The sequence below is a fragment of the Astatotilapia calliptera genome, chromosome 12 (assembly GCF_900246225.1).
Source record: "Astatotilapia calliptera chromosome 12, fAstCal1.2, whole genome shotgun sequence".
NCBI classification, from domain to species: domain Eukaryota; kingdom Metazoa; phylum Chordata; class Actinopteri; order Cichliformes; family Cichlidae; genus Astatotilapia; species Astatotilapia calliptera.
Genome location: NC_039313.1, coordinates 7,609,003 through 7,627,314, shown reverse-complemented (window position 1 = coordinate 7,627,314; position 18,312 = coordinate 7,609,003).

Here is an 18,312-nt window from a genome sequence, read left to right as displayed (position 1 = left end):
ATGTGGGATACTGTTTGTCCGTGATTTGAAGAGCCCAGTGCTGCTCCCGACACAGGGAAAACCAATTCTGCAGGGGAGACCTACTTGTGCAGGTGAAGGGAAGATATGCTTCACCATATTTTCTAGTCTTTGGCTTAGAATGAAGTTGGTTTGGAAACATATTCAGCGATGCTTCATCTCCTGCTTTGCATTTCTGTGGCTGCCCAGTGCTAGCAGTGTCCAAGCGTTTTGTCCCCCCCCACCCTCCCTTTCATACCGCGCCCCCTGCAATGGCTCTGCGCCCCCCCCCTAGGGGGCGGGCCCCACACTTTGGGAAGGTCTGAGCTAAGTGAACATCAACAAAAACTGTCAGAAAAAAAGACCTAATTTTAAATCAGTAATAATCCAATCGGTTGACAGTCTGTGTATGGAGTAGCTATGGGTTGGCTAGATTTGTGCCCATGCAAATCTTAGGAACAAAAAGTCTTTTTGTAATTTTTACGACTCTCATTAATTTATGAAGTTCCATTCACTGACACTAAAACCACTAAAGTGAATGACTGTCTCACAGTGACTGAGGTGACTTAACCCAAAAGTGAGAAGCAGCAGTTGTAAGTGGTAGACAATAAATCTTTAAAATGAAGCCAGAGATTAATTTTGTAATGATAAAATGCTTCATTACATGAAAGTCACAGCTTTATTAAGATTCAATACTTGATGCTAACCACTTCAAGGTTGTCGTCTAATACATCACTCTCAAAGATCGCTGTCTGGAAGTATTATTCAGACAACATGAAATTGTTCATGTAATTTCTTCAACATCAATATCAAACTGAGTCATTGTTTGGTGTTGGCACAGTTATGCATCAGTTAATACTCTTGCTACAAGGTGAGAAGGTACAGTGTGAGAAGGAACACTTCTGGGTGGAATTTGCATGGTGTCCCTGTGCTTGCTTGCGTTTCCAATTGGCACTCCACAATACAAAGATATGTTCATGTTCGGTTAACTGATTATTCTAAATTGGCTATATGTGCGTGTACCGTATAAGTAAATGCCAAAAGAGCAAATGTGACTTTTACTGTAAAGCACTTACACTGGTCAGAGTAGACACCAAACAGTCTTAAGTGGAAGATCCTGTAACGTTTAAGCCCCCAGCTGATGCAGCATGATCATCAGAATTTGCTCCCCATGGAGTTTTTCTACAGTACTAACATGAAAGAACACGTTTTTGGCAACATGAACAAAATCTACACTCACCCCTTTCCCAGTTTATTAGATATGGCTGTCCTCTTTCTTAAAACAATTTCAAGTCACAGAATCTCAGTTTTGATAAAGTTCACAAGGATGGACTTTGGTGGCATATTTCTGTAAGAGGAGACGACCCTGAACAGCAGCTGCAGCCAATACTAGATTCAGTCTGAATGTCTTGACCACTAGAATCATCGTATGCTTACTAAACCAAGAGTAGCACATATTAGCCTCTTATCAAGCTAACCAGTGCAGTGAGTAACTTTTTGAACAACGGAAATTTTTTTGATGCATCACCAATATTTCAAATAGGTTTTGCCAGAATTGTGTCAGGGCCAAGAACAAATTGTGCTGATTCACAACATGTTCATATCACTGACAGCATCAGTTAAGTAATCAAACATCCTTCCTCTTCCTGTAGGAAAAAAACTACTTATGGCAGTACTTTTTCTCGATTTGAACACACAGTTTACAGAGCTGCCAGTGGAACACATATACATCTTTAACTGATAGATTAAAAGGACAACTGTGTGGCATGAAATACACTGATCACAGAATCAATCACTGTCAATCAGACCAGTGATTGTGTCATTCTGTGATCCACTAAGGATACAATACGCTGACCTAACAGCTGTGACTCCATCACCCAGAAGTAATGACTCAACCTGCTGTTGAGTAAACTGGTCATGAAAACCCCAATAAAAAGGCTTTGACATTTCCATATCAGGGCCCTGTTTCAGGAAGCCGGTTTAGTGGAAAAACTGAGTAAGTATACCCTGAGTTAACGAAAACTCTGGGTTTTCGGTTTCAGAAAGCGAGTTCAGATGAAGCCTCAGTGAGTCACTATGACGACACACTCCGTGAAGCTAACCTGCCCCCTAGCAGGTTTACTACAACTAACCCTGACTGTCTCCGCCCCTTTGTCGGAAACCTGACAGTAGGACGTGTCGGACATGGCGTGTCCCTTCCTTGAAGAGCCAGTAGATCGTGAAGCCCAAATTCTCCGCAGAGCTCTCCGCCGGGAGAGAGTGATCAGAGCGCGTTTGGACATTTTATCATTTCCTGATGATTTTCTGTGTGAACGTCATCGTTTCTCAGCACAATCTATAAGTTATTTGGATAACATCCTCAGGCCATATATTACGCATGTGACACATCGCGGACATGCTCTCAGTTCATTACATATTATTTGTATTGCACTTCGGTTTTTTGCAAACGGGAGCTTTCTGTATAATATTGGTGAAGCTGAGCACGTTTCCAAGGCTACCATCTGTCGGGCAGTCAGGAATGTTACAGTTGCACTGAAACGTCTCCTGTACTCGTTTGTGGTGTTCCCCGGTCACAGACCCACAAGATTTATCAAAGAGGGATGCCACAAAATTGCAGGTATCAGGATGACCAAAACTTAATTTATGATGTGGTGATACTTGGACTACTACTTAAATTGCACATTTATTTTCAGGGTTCCCAGGCGTGATTGGCTGTATAGATGGCACTCACATTCCAATCATTGCTCCTTCAGTAAATGAAGGAGACTATGTGAACAGGAAGTCTTTCCACAGCATTAATGTACAGGTACATAGTTCCCTGTAGCATTTCAAACTAACAAATTATTTCATTATAGTAATGGATGCTAATGTGTGTTCTCTGCACTGTGAAGATCATATGTGATGCTGCCAACATTATCACAAATGTGGAAGCCAAGTGGCCAGGCTCTGTCCATGACTCACAAATATTCCGTGAATGTACACTGAGCACAAAATTTGGACATGGTGAGTTGAGAATACTGTAAAATATATAAAGACCAATTGCTTCAGGGACATTTGAACTGAAGTGTATCCTTCTGTCTTAGGAGAGTTCACTGGCTACTTGCTTGGTGATAGGGGGTATCCATGTTTACCCTATTTGCTTACCCCTTACCCTGACCCTGAACCGGGCCCACAGCAGCGATATGATCTGGCTCATTGCAGGACAAGAGCCAGAATTGAAATGACTATCGGAATGCTTAAGGCCCGGTTCCAGTGCCTGCAAAGACTCAGGGTCACCCCAGAAAGGGCATGTGACATTATTGTGGCATGTGTGATTCTTCACAACATTGCCACAATTAGAGGAGAACACTGTCCTTCTGAACCAAACATCAGCAGTGATCCAAACCATGAACATCCTGACCCTCCCACGGACATACAAGATGGAAGCGCAGTCAGAGACACCATATGTCACAATCATTTCTTTTGACCCATCACCTCAACATGTTGAAAGAAGAATAAACAGATTTTTTGTTCAACTGGCTTTATTGGTCGCCTGTGTTTCCTGTACACAAAGTATTAAAAGATGTAAACCTCATAAAGTGTCTCTGTTGCTTCCTCCTCTGTAACAGCTGTCAATGTTTCTTCATTATTTTCCTGTAGTAAAGAAATAAACAACATTGCTGTTCTACTGTAAACTCATATAATCTGTGGAGTATTACTCACAACTGCATGTTGGTCTGGCTCAACAGGAGGCTGCACCAGATGCAGTACACCATCACCATCAACTGATAGAATATGAGGTTTATACAGGTCACTTATGACTTACAAGGGACCAAATGGCAATTAACAAACATACCAATCACCTTACACTTCATTGTCATTATGCTCTCAAAGACAACCAAGACTGAGGCAAGGCAAAATCAGTAGGAAAATAACTTCACTACAAAATAATCCATTATGGTAAAGAGTTTATCAGATGAATGAGTCGCACTGCAAAGGTGACTGTGAAGAAAGGATGTATGCACATCATGTATTATTTTGAATTTACCCCCTATGTAGGCACTTGTGTCTTGCGGGGCTATTGACTCAGAGGATGTCCCCGCAGAGATGCCTTCGGCCACAGGGCGCCCACTGTTTTGGCTGAGGGCCAACTGCTCAGCCTCTGTGAGTGGTGGTGGTGGAGGACCCCCACCTGTTTTTCGGGCCTCCGCTTTTTTTCTGTTGGCTATAACGGGTCACATTTGAGCATACAGAGTAAGCAAATATGTACTTGTAATGTGCTCAGATAATTTCAATAAGTGCTTACAGAAAGAAAATTAATGTAGCCTCTAACTGCAATTGATTTACATGGGACAAACAGACCAAGCACTATGGCTCATAATACAATTACACCTTACCTGTTTGGACTATATTTTTATATTTCATTTTTACTTGCTGCCAGGAACGTTTGGGGCCTGTTGGGTTGCACCTGCGCTCACATCACGTCACAAAATAAAATGTATAAAATAACAAATAAAATAACATATGATAAAATAACGTGTTAAATGGGTGGAAATCCCTAGATCAATGTTTATATTAACACTCACGCATTGACTCTGTCGGCTATGTTTTGCCATGCATGCTCTCTTTCTTTTGCAGCTGTGGCTGTGTTACTTTTTTCCGCGGAATTTGCATGTTATCGGCATATGCTGCCATCAGAATTTCGGCCTCAAGCGCTGTGAAATACATTGACCGCGCCTTCTTTCCCTCCGTCTCCATGGTGACTCGCTTAATCTGTGCTCCGCTTATCAGGGCTTTATGTATCCTCGTCCGCGCGCTTCACTTGGGGTTGACGCAACTCCGCGTTGATTGAACTAATTGTTATCAGCCTTTCTGAAACCGAATATTCCGAGTTGGACAGTTCGGGGTTACTCAACCCTGAGTATCGTTTTTCACTCTGAGTTTTCTAAACCGGCTTCCTGAAACAGGGCCCAGGGGTACCAAAGTGATCATCAAGGTCACAACATCCTTCCTATGAACAAGCACTTGGCAATAGTGAGAACCAGGAACCAGGCTCAGGGAGGAGCAACCATATGCCATCAGTAGTTGGGAGTGAGGTGAAAGAGAAGCAGAGAGACACAATGAGAAGTAAGGAATCAATGGCTCTTTCCTTACTTATCATTTGATGACTTAAAGCAGACTTGAAAATAAATAATCATTAAAACAAAATGTTCACCCAAACATCAGCTAAGAGGCACTGCATAAAAACAAGAAATAGGAGTGCAAGTGGAACTTTGCTCTTGTGATGCAAAGTTTTAAGTAGAGGAAGCAGTCTGTCAAACCACATTTCTCAGATACTACATATCTTCCTTAATCTGCAGAATTACATTTGCTGAAGACTAGCTATAGAGAGTCATTACAGTATGGGACTCTCCAGTTCCCTAAAATTTGGAGGGTAAAGAAAAACAGATCAAGGACAAGAGGAGGCATACAAATGAAATCCATAAAACCAGAATTTAAGAATTATGTGATTTGGATAACCTTATGTTGAAGTGCCTCTCATCCAGTAACCACTGGAATACGCTGACGACTTCCTGTCACCCTTCATTGAATATGGGTGTACATCAATTTATCAGGAATATACATGTAGGACCAGTTCTGATTATCATATCGTATATGCTCCCCTTAGGTAATAGCATTAGAAGGCATGGCATACATTTTCAAGGCTATGATGCCGACAGTGGTGACAGTGATGCCTGTTTAGCGCCCTGGGCGAACACCCCCTCTGGTGCCCCCCCACCCACACATAAAACATATTAAGGATTGTACATTAACATATTTTATTGTAAAAACTGTTGTCAGAACAATACTGAATTTAAGCAGAGAAACACACACACACACACACACACACACACACATATGAAGAGAGTATGCATAGTGTGCAAACGGCTAACAACCTGCCATCACAATTCGTGATAGCTACATCAGTGTCTACTGTTTAATATCATAGCCAAGTGTCTAACAAACGTAAACAGAAGTTTTCACTATCCGGACTAATTAATGTTATGTTGTTCTATCTCTGGTGTGGTCAGTGCTATCCTCTATGCTGTTGCATGCTGGGGCAGCGGGTTGAGGGCAGTGGCGTGTCCAGCGGGGTGGCCTGTGGGGCCACCCCCCCCCCCCCCCCAACCAGACTGGCCACCCCAGGTGCCACCCCAAAGGCAAAACAATAAAATTCAATCAAATATCAAATGTACGATTATGTGTTCACGGTGAAGCTCAGATATCCGAGTGTAAGTGTGTTATGCCCCCAGAAATGTGTTCTTTGTGTTCTCTTTATCTCGCTATCGTAGCTTAGAGCGGTGTGTGTATTTTCGTAACCATGACAACGCAAGAGCAGTTTACGCTGAGAGTCAGGAAGTGAATCTACTGTGTGACTCGGGATATTAGCGTGTGGGCTCATTCAACCGCCAGCTCCGCCATTACAGGATTAATCCTTTTCTCTTTGCTAAGGCATAGTCTGTGAGTATAATTCATTTTGTACAATTAAGCGGTGAAGCGTTTTGAACCGTTGTCTGTTATTCGGTTAGCTTTATTGTGTCTCATATAAGCTATGCGGCTAGGCTGTCAAGCTGTGATAATTAGCCAGATGCTTTGAGCTTATTGCATCTATAATACATTTCATATATTTCATTGTATTGTGTTTACAGTATATTTCATTGTATTGTGTTTACAGTTTCACAAAACAGTGCCCAGTAAAAACTTCTGGAATCCAATCATCTGAGTCCTGGAGATTTTCTTGGGAGTGTTTAAGCTGAATGGAAACTTAGCCCATTACAAAGTGAATGCAGCATCGGCTTCTGCGCCATGTGCATCACGTTAGCAAAGGTAGGAGCACGAAAGACGGCACCGCAGGAAACAATTTTTCAGTGAAAGAAAATGAGGACAGAATAAATGTCCCGGTAAGTAATATTAAGTTTGTTGAGTTTAGTAAACTTTGGTGAAATTAGAATACCAAGGAAAAAATAACACTTAAAGAAATTCTGCAGCCGTCGAATATTTCGGACAGTATGCTACTGAAGGGAGCTAACATAAGAGTTATGAGTTATAAGATGTACCGTAATCTAAGTCGTAACATTGCTGTATGGAGCTGCATACCGCAATGCAGCTCCATACAGCAGTGCTGATTTTCTAACACTGGAAAATAACTCAAAATGTTAGAAATATTCCAGTGTTAGAAAATCAGCACTGCTCAGTGTTAGCCATTGTTCATCTTCAAAACTGACTAGGTTACTTTTAAACATATAACACTGTCAAAAGTGTTAATTTAACACTCAACAGTGTTGTATTTAACACTCAGAGGTGTGGACCCATATAGACACTCTCTAGTGTTAATTTAACACTGGAGATTTTGCTGTGTACATTTTTCAAAAAATGCCTCTCTGTGCAAAATGGGTTCAAAAACATAAACAACTGTGGGATACTGTTTGTCCGTGATTTGAACAGAGGGAACAAATTGTGGCAGGATCAGCCTGATATTATTTGTATCCTACTGTAACTTTACTGTATAAAGAGCTAAGATCTCAAAAATGTTAGGAGTAAATGGACTGATTCTTATATAGCAGTTTTCTACTCTCCCGGAGTACTCAAAGCGTGCCAACATGCCACAATCACTTTCTCTATACTTAATGCTTTCTAACTACATTCACACCTCGATGGATGCATCAGAGAGGGTTAGTATCTTGCCCAAGGATACTTGACATGTAGACTGGAGACAGGGATCGAACCACCAACCTTCCAATCAGTAGGTGACCTGCGCTTCCTCCTGAGCTACAGCCACCCCACATGGGTATTGTTGTCAGTGAGGCCAGTGAGTCCAGTGAGTCTTAGAGACTTCCTGTAGGGTTGGAATAGCTAGCAGGTGCTATTGTGGAGTATTACCAAATGAACAGCATCATTGTGGTGGGGTGTGCATATTGCATCTCTGAACCACGAGTGCAGTGACGAATGTGTGAGTAAAAAGACACCGAACAAAGAAATACCGTGTGCCAGGCACATATGTGGGGATTTCTGTAGTGGCACACACACACACACACACACACACACACACACACACACACACACACACACACACACACACAAATATACACACACCATAGTTGCCACACACCTTGAGGAGCTGCAGAGTGTGTATTAATTTACTTCTCAACAAGAAAAGAATTTTCTTGCCACCTAATATCAATTCATACCAAAGCTGCATGATACTTTCATGATACTCTATCTATGATCATTTATCTTCAAGTTCAAAAAATGGCTTGTGTCATGTCTGTGTGGATTGGTTGCATGTTATTGTGTGTATCCTGAATGTGTGGTACCATCAACATGAGCTGAGTTTCTCCTAAACCCCTTCCCAGCCTCATTCCGTCTTTCCATAGCTATCACCAGCAGCATTGCCCTCATTAGGGCAATTTTTAGCTAATGCCAGTATCTCTGCCCCTGCGACTTCATCCTCTAGTGCTTGGACGGCCTCTTCCTCCACCAGGAGTTTTGATACATGGTTAGGCTTGCCTTTTTTCTATTTCTCATTTTTCTTGATTTGCTGGGCTTTAAGGTCATTATCAACATGAACGTGATGCCTGACCTTTCCTAGTCTGTAGTTTTTCCAGGAAATAAAATTTCTCTCAACCTTTGCTGCCATCTCCTCCCAGAGACCTTTGATAAAGCCATTTTTCAGATCAGCTTCCCAGGCTGTTATCTCATTGCCCAGGTCTGCAGGGTGGTCAGTGCTATTGTGTACAGTGAAAACATCAGTCAGGCAAACATAAAATTCCTGGATAGTCTCATCATCCTTTTGTTTGCATGCAGAGATTTTTGTATCCATACAGTATTCATTGTATCCGTTTCAGTATCCGCACATGGAGGAAAAGTCTCCAACTAATTACATCTTACGTCTTTACTATATGCCTGACTGGCATCACAATGTTGTCTGCAGATTCTCCTGTAGGTGTAGGATAGTTGCTAGGAATTTTGCCCAGTGTCTGGAGGGTCTGCATGTTCCTGCTAGGTATGGTGGGCTACGGGAGAAAAAGTGGAGGTGGCTGTTTTCTGATGTCTCATCTTTCTGATTCGCTCTCGCTCTGCAGGCCTACTTGTTGTTCCGAGCGTATTTAAAAGTAGAATGGGAGGGAGAGCCTGCAGTTTTCAGGCCCCTCTTCTGTGGAACCAGCTTCCAGTTTGGATTTGGGAGACAGACACTATCTCTACCTTCAAGACTAGGCTTAAAACTTTCCTTTTTGTTAAAGCATATAGTTAGGACTGGACCAGGTGACCCTGAATCCTCCTTTAGCTATGCTGCAATAGACGTAGGCTGCCGGGGATTCCAATGATGCATTGAGTTTTTCCTTTCCAGTCACCTTTCTCACTCACTATGTGTTAATAGACCTCTCTGCATTGAATCATATCTGTTATTAATCTCTGTCTTTCTTCCACAGCATGTCTTTTATCCTGTCTTCCTTCTCTCACCCCAACCGGTCACAGCAGATGGCCCTGCCCCTCCCTGAGCCTGGTTCTGCCGGAGGTTTCTTCCTGTTAAAAGGGAGTTTTTCCTTCCCACTGTCGCCAAAGTGCTTGCTCATAGGGGGTCATATGATTGTTGGGTTTTTCTCTGTATCTAATGTACAAAATAAAGCACCTTGAGGCGACTTTTTTTGTGATTTGGCGCTATATAAATAAATTGAATTGAATTGATGTGAAAGCTCTGATGATGAATGTGCTGTGGTCAGTACACTGGATATCAAGTCACTAGAAAAATCTGTCCCTGCCACATGGTGTTCATCTCTTTTGTATGGTGGCAGTGGAGGTGGATGTTGAGCAGGTGTAGCCAGTGAGGGGTCACAGTCGAGGTCATGATCCACTCTGACACACTGCCATAAGGAAGGATACAAAGGACACTTTCTCTGGGAAGATTTGTTTCATCCTTCTTTTCTCCAGCTGTCTTCTGTCTCTGGATTAGCGTCATTTTTCCACACTATAGCACGGACCCAAGACAACCAAGGTGTATGTCACTGTTAATGTCTTATTTTGTGATTTCAAACACATGTCTGTTGTTGCTGTTAGACGCTGACTCCACTTTCTAATGTCTCTACGTCAACTCCTCTCCTCCTCCAACTACTGTAAAAGGGGATGCATGATTAGAATGATGGACACCAGCTGAACCGACCGCACCAACCCTCCCCTTGCTGACCACACAAACATGAAATCCCTCTTTTTTTAAAAACACAAAACAAAAAAACTGTCACCTCATCTCTCATCATTGTTCCTACAAGAGGAGATAATCTGGCTTGAAAGGTTACCTTGGACCACTGTTTAAACTCTAGAATCGGCAAAGGGATCACACTTCTGACAGTGCAGCCCCACTTCTACTTTAGCACCAAGAAGAGCCAAAGCCTGTAGGGTTTTGGAATCTTTACATGCTCAGCCTGTTGTGCTGCAAGTTTTGCAACCTGGTCTTACAATGTGTCACAGACCTGGTTGTACAACTGCCAAAAAAAACAAAAAACAAGACTTTCAGATGGCATACATGGCATGAATCAGCTAGGCAGAAACTACCCGAAAAACTCAAGGAAAAAGGAAATGGAACTAAAAGTTCTGGTCTGTGCTGTTAGGCAGCCTGCAGGATATGCAAATGCTCTGGTTTTATGGTGTACTTTGAGAAAGATGGGGGAGGAAAAAAACGCCATGGTCTGTTTTTCAGAGAAGAATTTGCATTTCTTGGAATAGAGTCTTTTTTGTGTGTTAAAAAACGATGGCATTTAAATCTTAACTCAACATAACAGCTTGTTAGTCATTTCTTACCATAACCACATATTTCTCTATTAAACTAGTCTCCATGCTTCAGGTAAACTTGATGATACTGTTATTTCTTAAAATGAACAGCAAAGTAAGTCCATAAATGGCAGGCAGGACACAGAAAGCCCTTGTCTGGTTGGCTTTCTCACACGCCCATGCTAAATTAATCTCCTGTCACCGTCACTGTTCTATGATGATATGTAAAGATGAACAACATGATGCTATTCTAGAGGTTAAGCCAAAAATATTTTGGCAGGAACGTGTGCAGGGAAGAAAATAATGTCAACTTGCTTACAAAGTAGTGACGGGCGTAGACGTGGTCTCGAGGTTTGATGCTTGAGACCAACCTCAGAGTGCGATCATTATCTAAAAATACTAGTTGGTGGTGGCATGTAAAAGCCTGTCATAGTTGCAAAGAGACGATTTATGAAATTTTCTTTGCTAAAAACGTCCTCCCAGTTAATTTTTGTCCTCTTTTCGGGACATGAGTCTGAGACCTCTAAGTCAGTCTATATGAGTCCTACTGTACTATGAAGTGGACATCCTGGAGTTTCTATTCATGCCACACTTCTGGGGGTTTGGCTAACAGAGCACAGGGACTTTCTTGCTCTTACATTTTATGGTCATAACCAGACATGGGCAGTAACGCGTTACTTGTAACAAGTTACTGTAATCCGATTACTTTATTCAAGTAACGAGTAAAGTAAGGGATTACTATTGCAAAAACGGTAATTAGATTACCGTTACTTTCCCATAGGAACGCTGCGTTACTGCGTTACTAAAACCGTGATTTTTTTGCGAGAATGTCTCATGACAGTGACGTAAGCGAGTGCAACGTTCATGACAACAGCTGTGTGCAGATCAACAATGGATCATAAATCGAGTGCAGGAGAGAGTATGAGCGTGCAGCGTTTAAAGCGTGGAAGTACTGACCTTACTTTGAGTTTGATTCCATAAAAAGTGACAAAAACATTAGTGTCCGGTGTGCGTGGGAAGACAACTTCTTTTTACAGCGAAAACCCCCCCCCCCCCCAAAACTTCCAAGCAAGCACCGAGTGCGCTACGACGTAATGGGATACTCACAGAGAAACTCGTGGATTCTTCCACTGACCGCTGCGGCACACCTGCACCAGGGTAAACCTCCGCCTAACCCACTCCTGCTTTACAGGTGAAAATAGAGCAAAAGGACCGCTAGTCTTTGATTTTATTTATTTTCTGCTGTGTTTTACTTGCATCTATTTGAAAGAGTGAGTGTAAACACAAAAAAATATATATTTTATGTGCTGGAATGTGCAGAAAATAGGTTTAAATATTAAACAAATTTCTTCCAGTCAGAGAATGTTGCATATAATTAAATTTTTGCTTGATGCATAAAGTTAAAAGATTAAAACTAAGAAAACAAGTTTTAAAAAGAGACTTTTCCATTTGATTACATTTTGTATGATGGATTATGTAGAAAAAGTAGAATTGGGCTGAAGGATCTATCGCTTTATCACCTCTTCAGGTTGTAAATCGTGTTTTTAAAAAGTAACTAAGTAACTAGGTGATTAATTACTTTTGAAAATAAGTAATCAGTAAAGTAACGGGATTACTTTTTTGGGGAAGTAATCAGTAATTAGTTACTGATTACTTTTTCAAGTAACTTGACCAACACTGGTCATAACAGAGGTTAAGTGATACAATACTATGACCCTGTTGCTATAAATCTATTTGTTTCTTCAATGTGAGCGTACTAACATGGATTTTCTAGTATTTCACGAATAGTTTTATACCTTCCAAAATAAAGCTTTTATTCAATGTTCTTTGCAGGACTTACAACCTCTCAGTTTCAACCTGTGTCCAGACTTCAGGAAGTATGATCCTATGATCATATGATTCTAATCTGACTTTCCATTAACAAGCCAAAGAACAAATTTGTATATGACTTTGGGAATTGTATAAAATATTTGTATCTGCCACATAAATGCAGGCAATGGTCCTGTAGGCAATGTTTATGTAAATGCTGACCACAATCTCCTCCTCTGAGCTGTCACTTTCCTGCTCGAATGCCTGACCCTCCTCCACCTCATCTCATGACAGCACTGAGTCATCTCGCCACTGATTCCATAGAGTGAAATCAATCAGCCCTCGGTCATAATCCATACATGATCACTGTTAGAGTGAAATAGAAACAATATCATATCTCATCATTCAACAAGCCACAGCCACAGTGTTCACTACAAAAGGGGCAGAAGATAAAAAATAAATAACTTACAATTGAACACAGAAAAATCTAAATATCAAAACATTTTTTCTTCCGAGTCTCACGAGGTTATTCTGTGTGTGGTATTAGGCACAGGAACTGCCCCACGCTGCCTACCCATCACAGCTGGGGAGGAGCTGCTCAGCCGTGTAAACACCACCTTCATCGCTGAGCAGCTCCTCCCCAGCTGTGATGGGTTGGCAGCGTGGGGCTTTTATCCATATAATGCATCACACATTCTCTATTTCCTGCTTCTTCACTATTTGTTGATTTTAGTTGGTTTTTTTTCCAGTTTGAATGAATGAAGTATGTGGTTGGTGTAGGCTGAGATTAAGAAATACAATAAAAAACAGTTTTTCAGCGTATCTGAGCATTCAGAAACAGATTGTTCTCTGAAGTCATCTTTTGTTCTCCAGGAATTTTGATTAGTGAAGAACCTAAAAGTCAAAAAATTGACCTCAGCAGTGACCTCTTACCAAATTCCTTAAAATTCAACAATACTCAAAGGCCTCTAATATTCACACGTGTACTTATTTGAGTTTCACACACAAATCCCAGCTACATACAAAAACAACCAAGCAATGACATAATCAAGAAGATCTGGACTTTCCAGTATTTCAGAGTTTGTGATCTTCACTGTGCAAATCCCTCTTGAAACTGAGTCTGAAAATGTAGTTTATCATTAACTTCTGATGCGTTAAATGCAAATAAAATTGTTCTTTGTCAAGCAAATCTCGGCTACGAGGGGAAAGCCCTGGCTGAAGTCCTTGTGGCAATAACAATGATCTGCGGTTTCCTGTGAAACTGGTGGAGTTTTTAATCAGAAGTTTAATCATTTACAATTGTGTTATGTAACAAATGTGTTACAACTGGCTATTTATCTATTTGCATCATTGCTAATCTATCATAATTCAAAGAATGGACACAGTTTGGCATCTTGAGATTAAAAATTCATACAACATAAACAGAGATAGAAAAATTAAATCATTTTTTGCATGCAAAACGTCTAAGTTTTCCTAACACATGTCATATGTTAATGGAGTAAAGCTGAAATAGGAAGACAAACCAATTCATTGTAATCTCTTATCCAACTGGAGTTGAACGTGAGGTGGAGACTATTACAGCTGATATGGGGCAAGAAGCCAGATTAAATAAAAGCAATGAAAAAATAGGAAAATATAAAGTTAAATTTCTACCCTAAATGTAAAAATGTCAAATTAAAAAGTGCAAGTGCAGACAGATGGAAAAGACACTTTCAGCTCATTTCATGTGTTTACAGCAGCTGAGTGTTTATGAAGTGAATATGCTGCTCTCTGCTGATGGTGTTTGAAACTGCAAACAACAGAGTCTTTCAATTTGAAATCTGAGGTGGAGGGACAATTTGGTTAATTTACGAAGAACAAATGTTGAGGTGGTATAACGAGAAGTGCCACTTCGGGGGTATTTCCTATTTTCATTTCCCTACTTATGCCAAAGACAAGCGGGACACATAATAGAAATGCATAAGCATAAACACATAAACAAACTGGCTAAATATGCATAGTAATCATTAATTTATTTCTGTCACTTTTTTTCTTACAAATTGGCTTGAATGGCGATGTTAGAAATTCAAGTAGCACAATAATAATAATAATAATAATAATAATAATAATAATAATAATAATAATAATAATAATAATAATAACAATAATACCCCAAATAATTAAGTCATTAATTACTAGGATATCTACTGACATGTTGTCTTAGTTCCTGATTTTTAAAGAGGCCACACTTTTGAGTCTGTCTCTGGACTGGTTGTTTGCTGCTGCTATGAGTTCAGCAAGGTTCGGTGAACCCACAGCTGGGAGTGGTTCCCTGGTGGGTGGAAGGATCATACTTCAGCTTTTATAGGTATGTTGTTCCTGGTTTGAATGTCAGGAAAGAGCTGGTCAGGGGAATTGATTCAGCATTTTGAAGTTGTGCTAGATGATGATAATGATTTGTCTTCTCAGTGTTGAAATAATATTTAGTCCAAAAAACAAATAAAGAGATATATTTCACAACAATCAGAATTACGAGAGTTTGCAGAACTACCTACTGTAACTTGGTTTATGTGGTTTATTGTGTGAAGACTGCAGTAAGACATCTGTAGGGATGTTTTTATGTGCACATATATTGAGACAGAAATTGCAGTAATACATTTTAAAGGGCCTAATGACTAAAATACACTCACTGGACACTGTGTTAGGTACACTTGCTCAACTTCTCATTAGCAGAAATAATCAGCCAGTCACATGGCTGGAAATCAGTGAATTTAGGCATGTAGACATGGTCAAGATGACCCAATGAAATTCAAACTGAGCATCAGAATAGTAGGAAGTGATTTAAGTTACTTTGAGCAAGGCATCGCTGTGGGTGCAAAATGGGCTGATTGGAGTAATTCAGAAAATGCTGATCTGGGATTTTCCCACACAACCATCTCTGGAAGTGAAGGAGAAAAGAAGAGGTAGCAAGCCTGAAAAACACCCACCATTAGCAGACAAGAAGCCTACAGTCCGTCTGGACTGTGTGAAGAAAAAGAAAATATAATTTTTCAGTCTCACTACCTCACTTTCCTTTATGTGCCTTAACCTGCGTGATATGTGTCTACTACTTTAATGTATTCATGATTTAAAAGTTCAGTTTCAGTCTTTCTGTACTGACCTCTTGTAGCAAGATCTAATGATGTAACTGCTGTGCTGTCTTATTTATCAGTTACTGCATTTAGGTGGCACTGAATGTTTATAAGACAGCAACATTTAGGTATTTGTAATTTTCCATTCATATTTGATCAGTCTGCAAAGGCAGAGTTACGCCTGTACTCTGTGTATGTCAACAGAGCACTTATCTTTTCTGCCATTTCACATCTACTGTGTTTAGAGTTCAATATATGATTTTCCATATGATGTTCCATACTTAACATTGTTGGATCCTTTTATGTTGTTGGGTAGCATAACGGGATTACATTGAATTTTTGTTGTGTTAAAAAAAGTGACTGATTTTCATGTAAACAAATAAAATGTCAAGGGACCAAACTGACTCAAGCACAGACCAGCTCTTTAGAATAAAAGTCAGGTTATTTACAAAAAACACCAAAATGTCGGGGTTTCCGGAGAAGGAGAGGAACAGGTCCCTGCACACAATTCAATCCACATTGCTCTCATGAATATTCCACGCTCCTGTTCAGTCACTCACGCTTTCACTAGGTCCGCACCACACCACACTACCAGAAACAGGGACAGGTCCAGGGAACCTATATACAAAGCAAACACGATCCTAGAATTAAAAGTAGAATGGGAAGGAGAGCCTGCAGTTTTCAGGCCCCTCTTCTGTGGAACCAGCTTCCAGTTTGGATTCGGGAGACAGACACTATCTCTACTTTCAACATTAGGCTTAAAACTTTCCTTTTTGCTAAAGCATATAGTTAGGGCTGGACCAGGTGACCCTGAATCCTCCCTTAGTTATGCTGCAGTAGGCATACGCTGCTGGGGGATTCCAATGATGCATTGAGTATTTCTTCTTCAGTCACCTTTCTCAATCACTATGTGTTAATAGACCTCTCCGCATTGAATCATACTTGTTATTAATCTCTGTCTCTCTTCCACAGCATGTCTTTCATCTTGTCTTCCTTCTCTCACCCCAACCGGTCGCAGCCCCTCCCTGAGCCTGGTTCTGCCAGAGGTTTCTTCCTGTTAAAAGAGAGTTTTTCCTTCCCACTGTCACCAAAGTGCTTGTTCATAGGGGGTCATATGATTTTTGGGGTTTTCTCTGTATCTATTATTGTAGGATCTATTGTATAATATAAAGCGCCTTGAGGTGACTGTTGTTGTGATTTGGCGCTATATAAATAAAATTGAATTAAACTGAATAGAACAAGCTAGAGATTTGCACCGAGACAGAGAAAGGTTACTCAAAGGTTACTGAGCCACCACCTTAGTGACCCAGGTAATCAGGCAGCTCAGTGACAGGTGGGTAATCAAACCAGGTGTGTGGGCCAAGGGCATGAGCCTATGATGAGCTCCGCCCAGGCAGAGAGAGAGAGAGAGAGAATAACAAAACATGTAGCCTGAATGCTGAGTCAGCCAAGGAGACACTGAGACCAGGGCCCTGTTTCAGGAAGCCGGTTTGGAAAACTCAGAGTGAAAAACGACACTCACGGTTGAGTAACCCCGAACTGTCCAACTCGGAATATTCCGTTTCAGAAAGGCTGATAACAATTAGTTCAATCAAGGCGGAGTTGCTTTAACCCCAAGTGAAGCGCGCGGACGAGGATACATAAAGCCCTGATAAGCGGAGCACAGATTAAGCGAGTCACCATGGAGACGGAGGGAAAGAAGGCGCGGTCAATGTATTTCACAGCGCTTGAGGCCGAAATTCTGATGGCAGCATATGCCGATAACATGCAAATTCCGCGGAAAAAAGTAACACAGCGACAGCTGCAAAAGAAAGTGAGCATGCATGGCAAAACATAGCCGACAGAGTCAATGCGTGAGTGTTAATTGAAACATTGATCGAGGGATTTCCACCCATTTAACACGTTATTTTATCATATGTTATTTTATTTGTTATTTTATACATTTTATTTTGTGACGTGATGTGAGCGCAGGTGCAACCCAACAGGACCCAAACGTTCCTGGCAGCAAGTAAAAATGAAATATAAAAATATAGTCCAAACAGGTAAGGTGTAATTGTATTATGAGCCATAGTGCTTGGTCTGTTTGTCCCATGTAAATCAATTGCAGTTAGAGGCTACATTAATTTTCTGTCTGTAAGCACTTATTGAAATTATCTGAGCACATTACAAGTACATATTTGCTTACTCTGTATGCTCAAATGTGACCCGTTATAGCCAACAGAAAAAAAGCGCAGGCCCGAAAAACAGGTGGGGGTCCTCCACCACCACCACTCACAGAGGCTGAGCAGTTGGCCCTCAGCCAAAACAGTGGGCGCCCTGTGGCCGAAGGCATCTCTGCGGGGACATCCTCTGAGTCAATAGCCCCGCAAGACACAAGTGCCTACATAGGGGGTAAATCCAAAATAATACATGATGTGCATACATCCTTTCTTCACAGTCACCTTTGCAGTGCGACTCATTCATTTGATAAACTCTTTACCATAATGGATTATTTTGTAGTGAAGTTATTTTCCTACTGATTTTGCCTTGCCTCAGTCTTGGTTGTCTTTGAGAGCATAATGACAATGAAGTGTAAGGTGATTGGTATGTTTGTTAATTGCCATTTGGTCCCTTG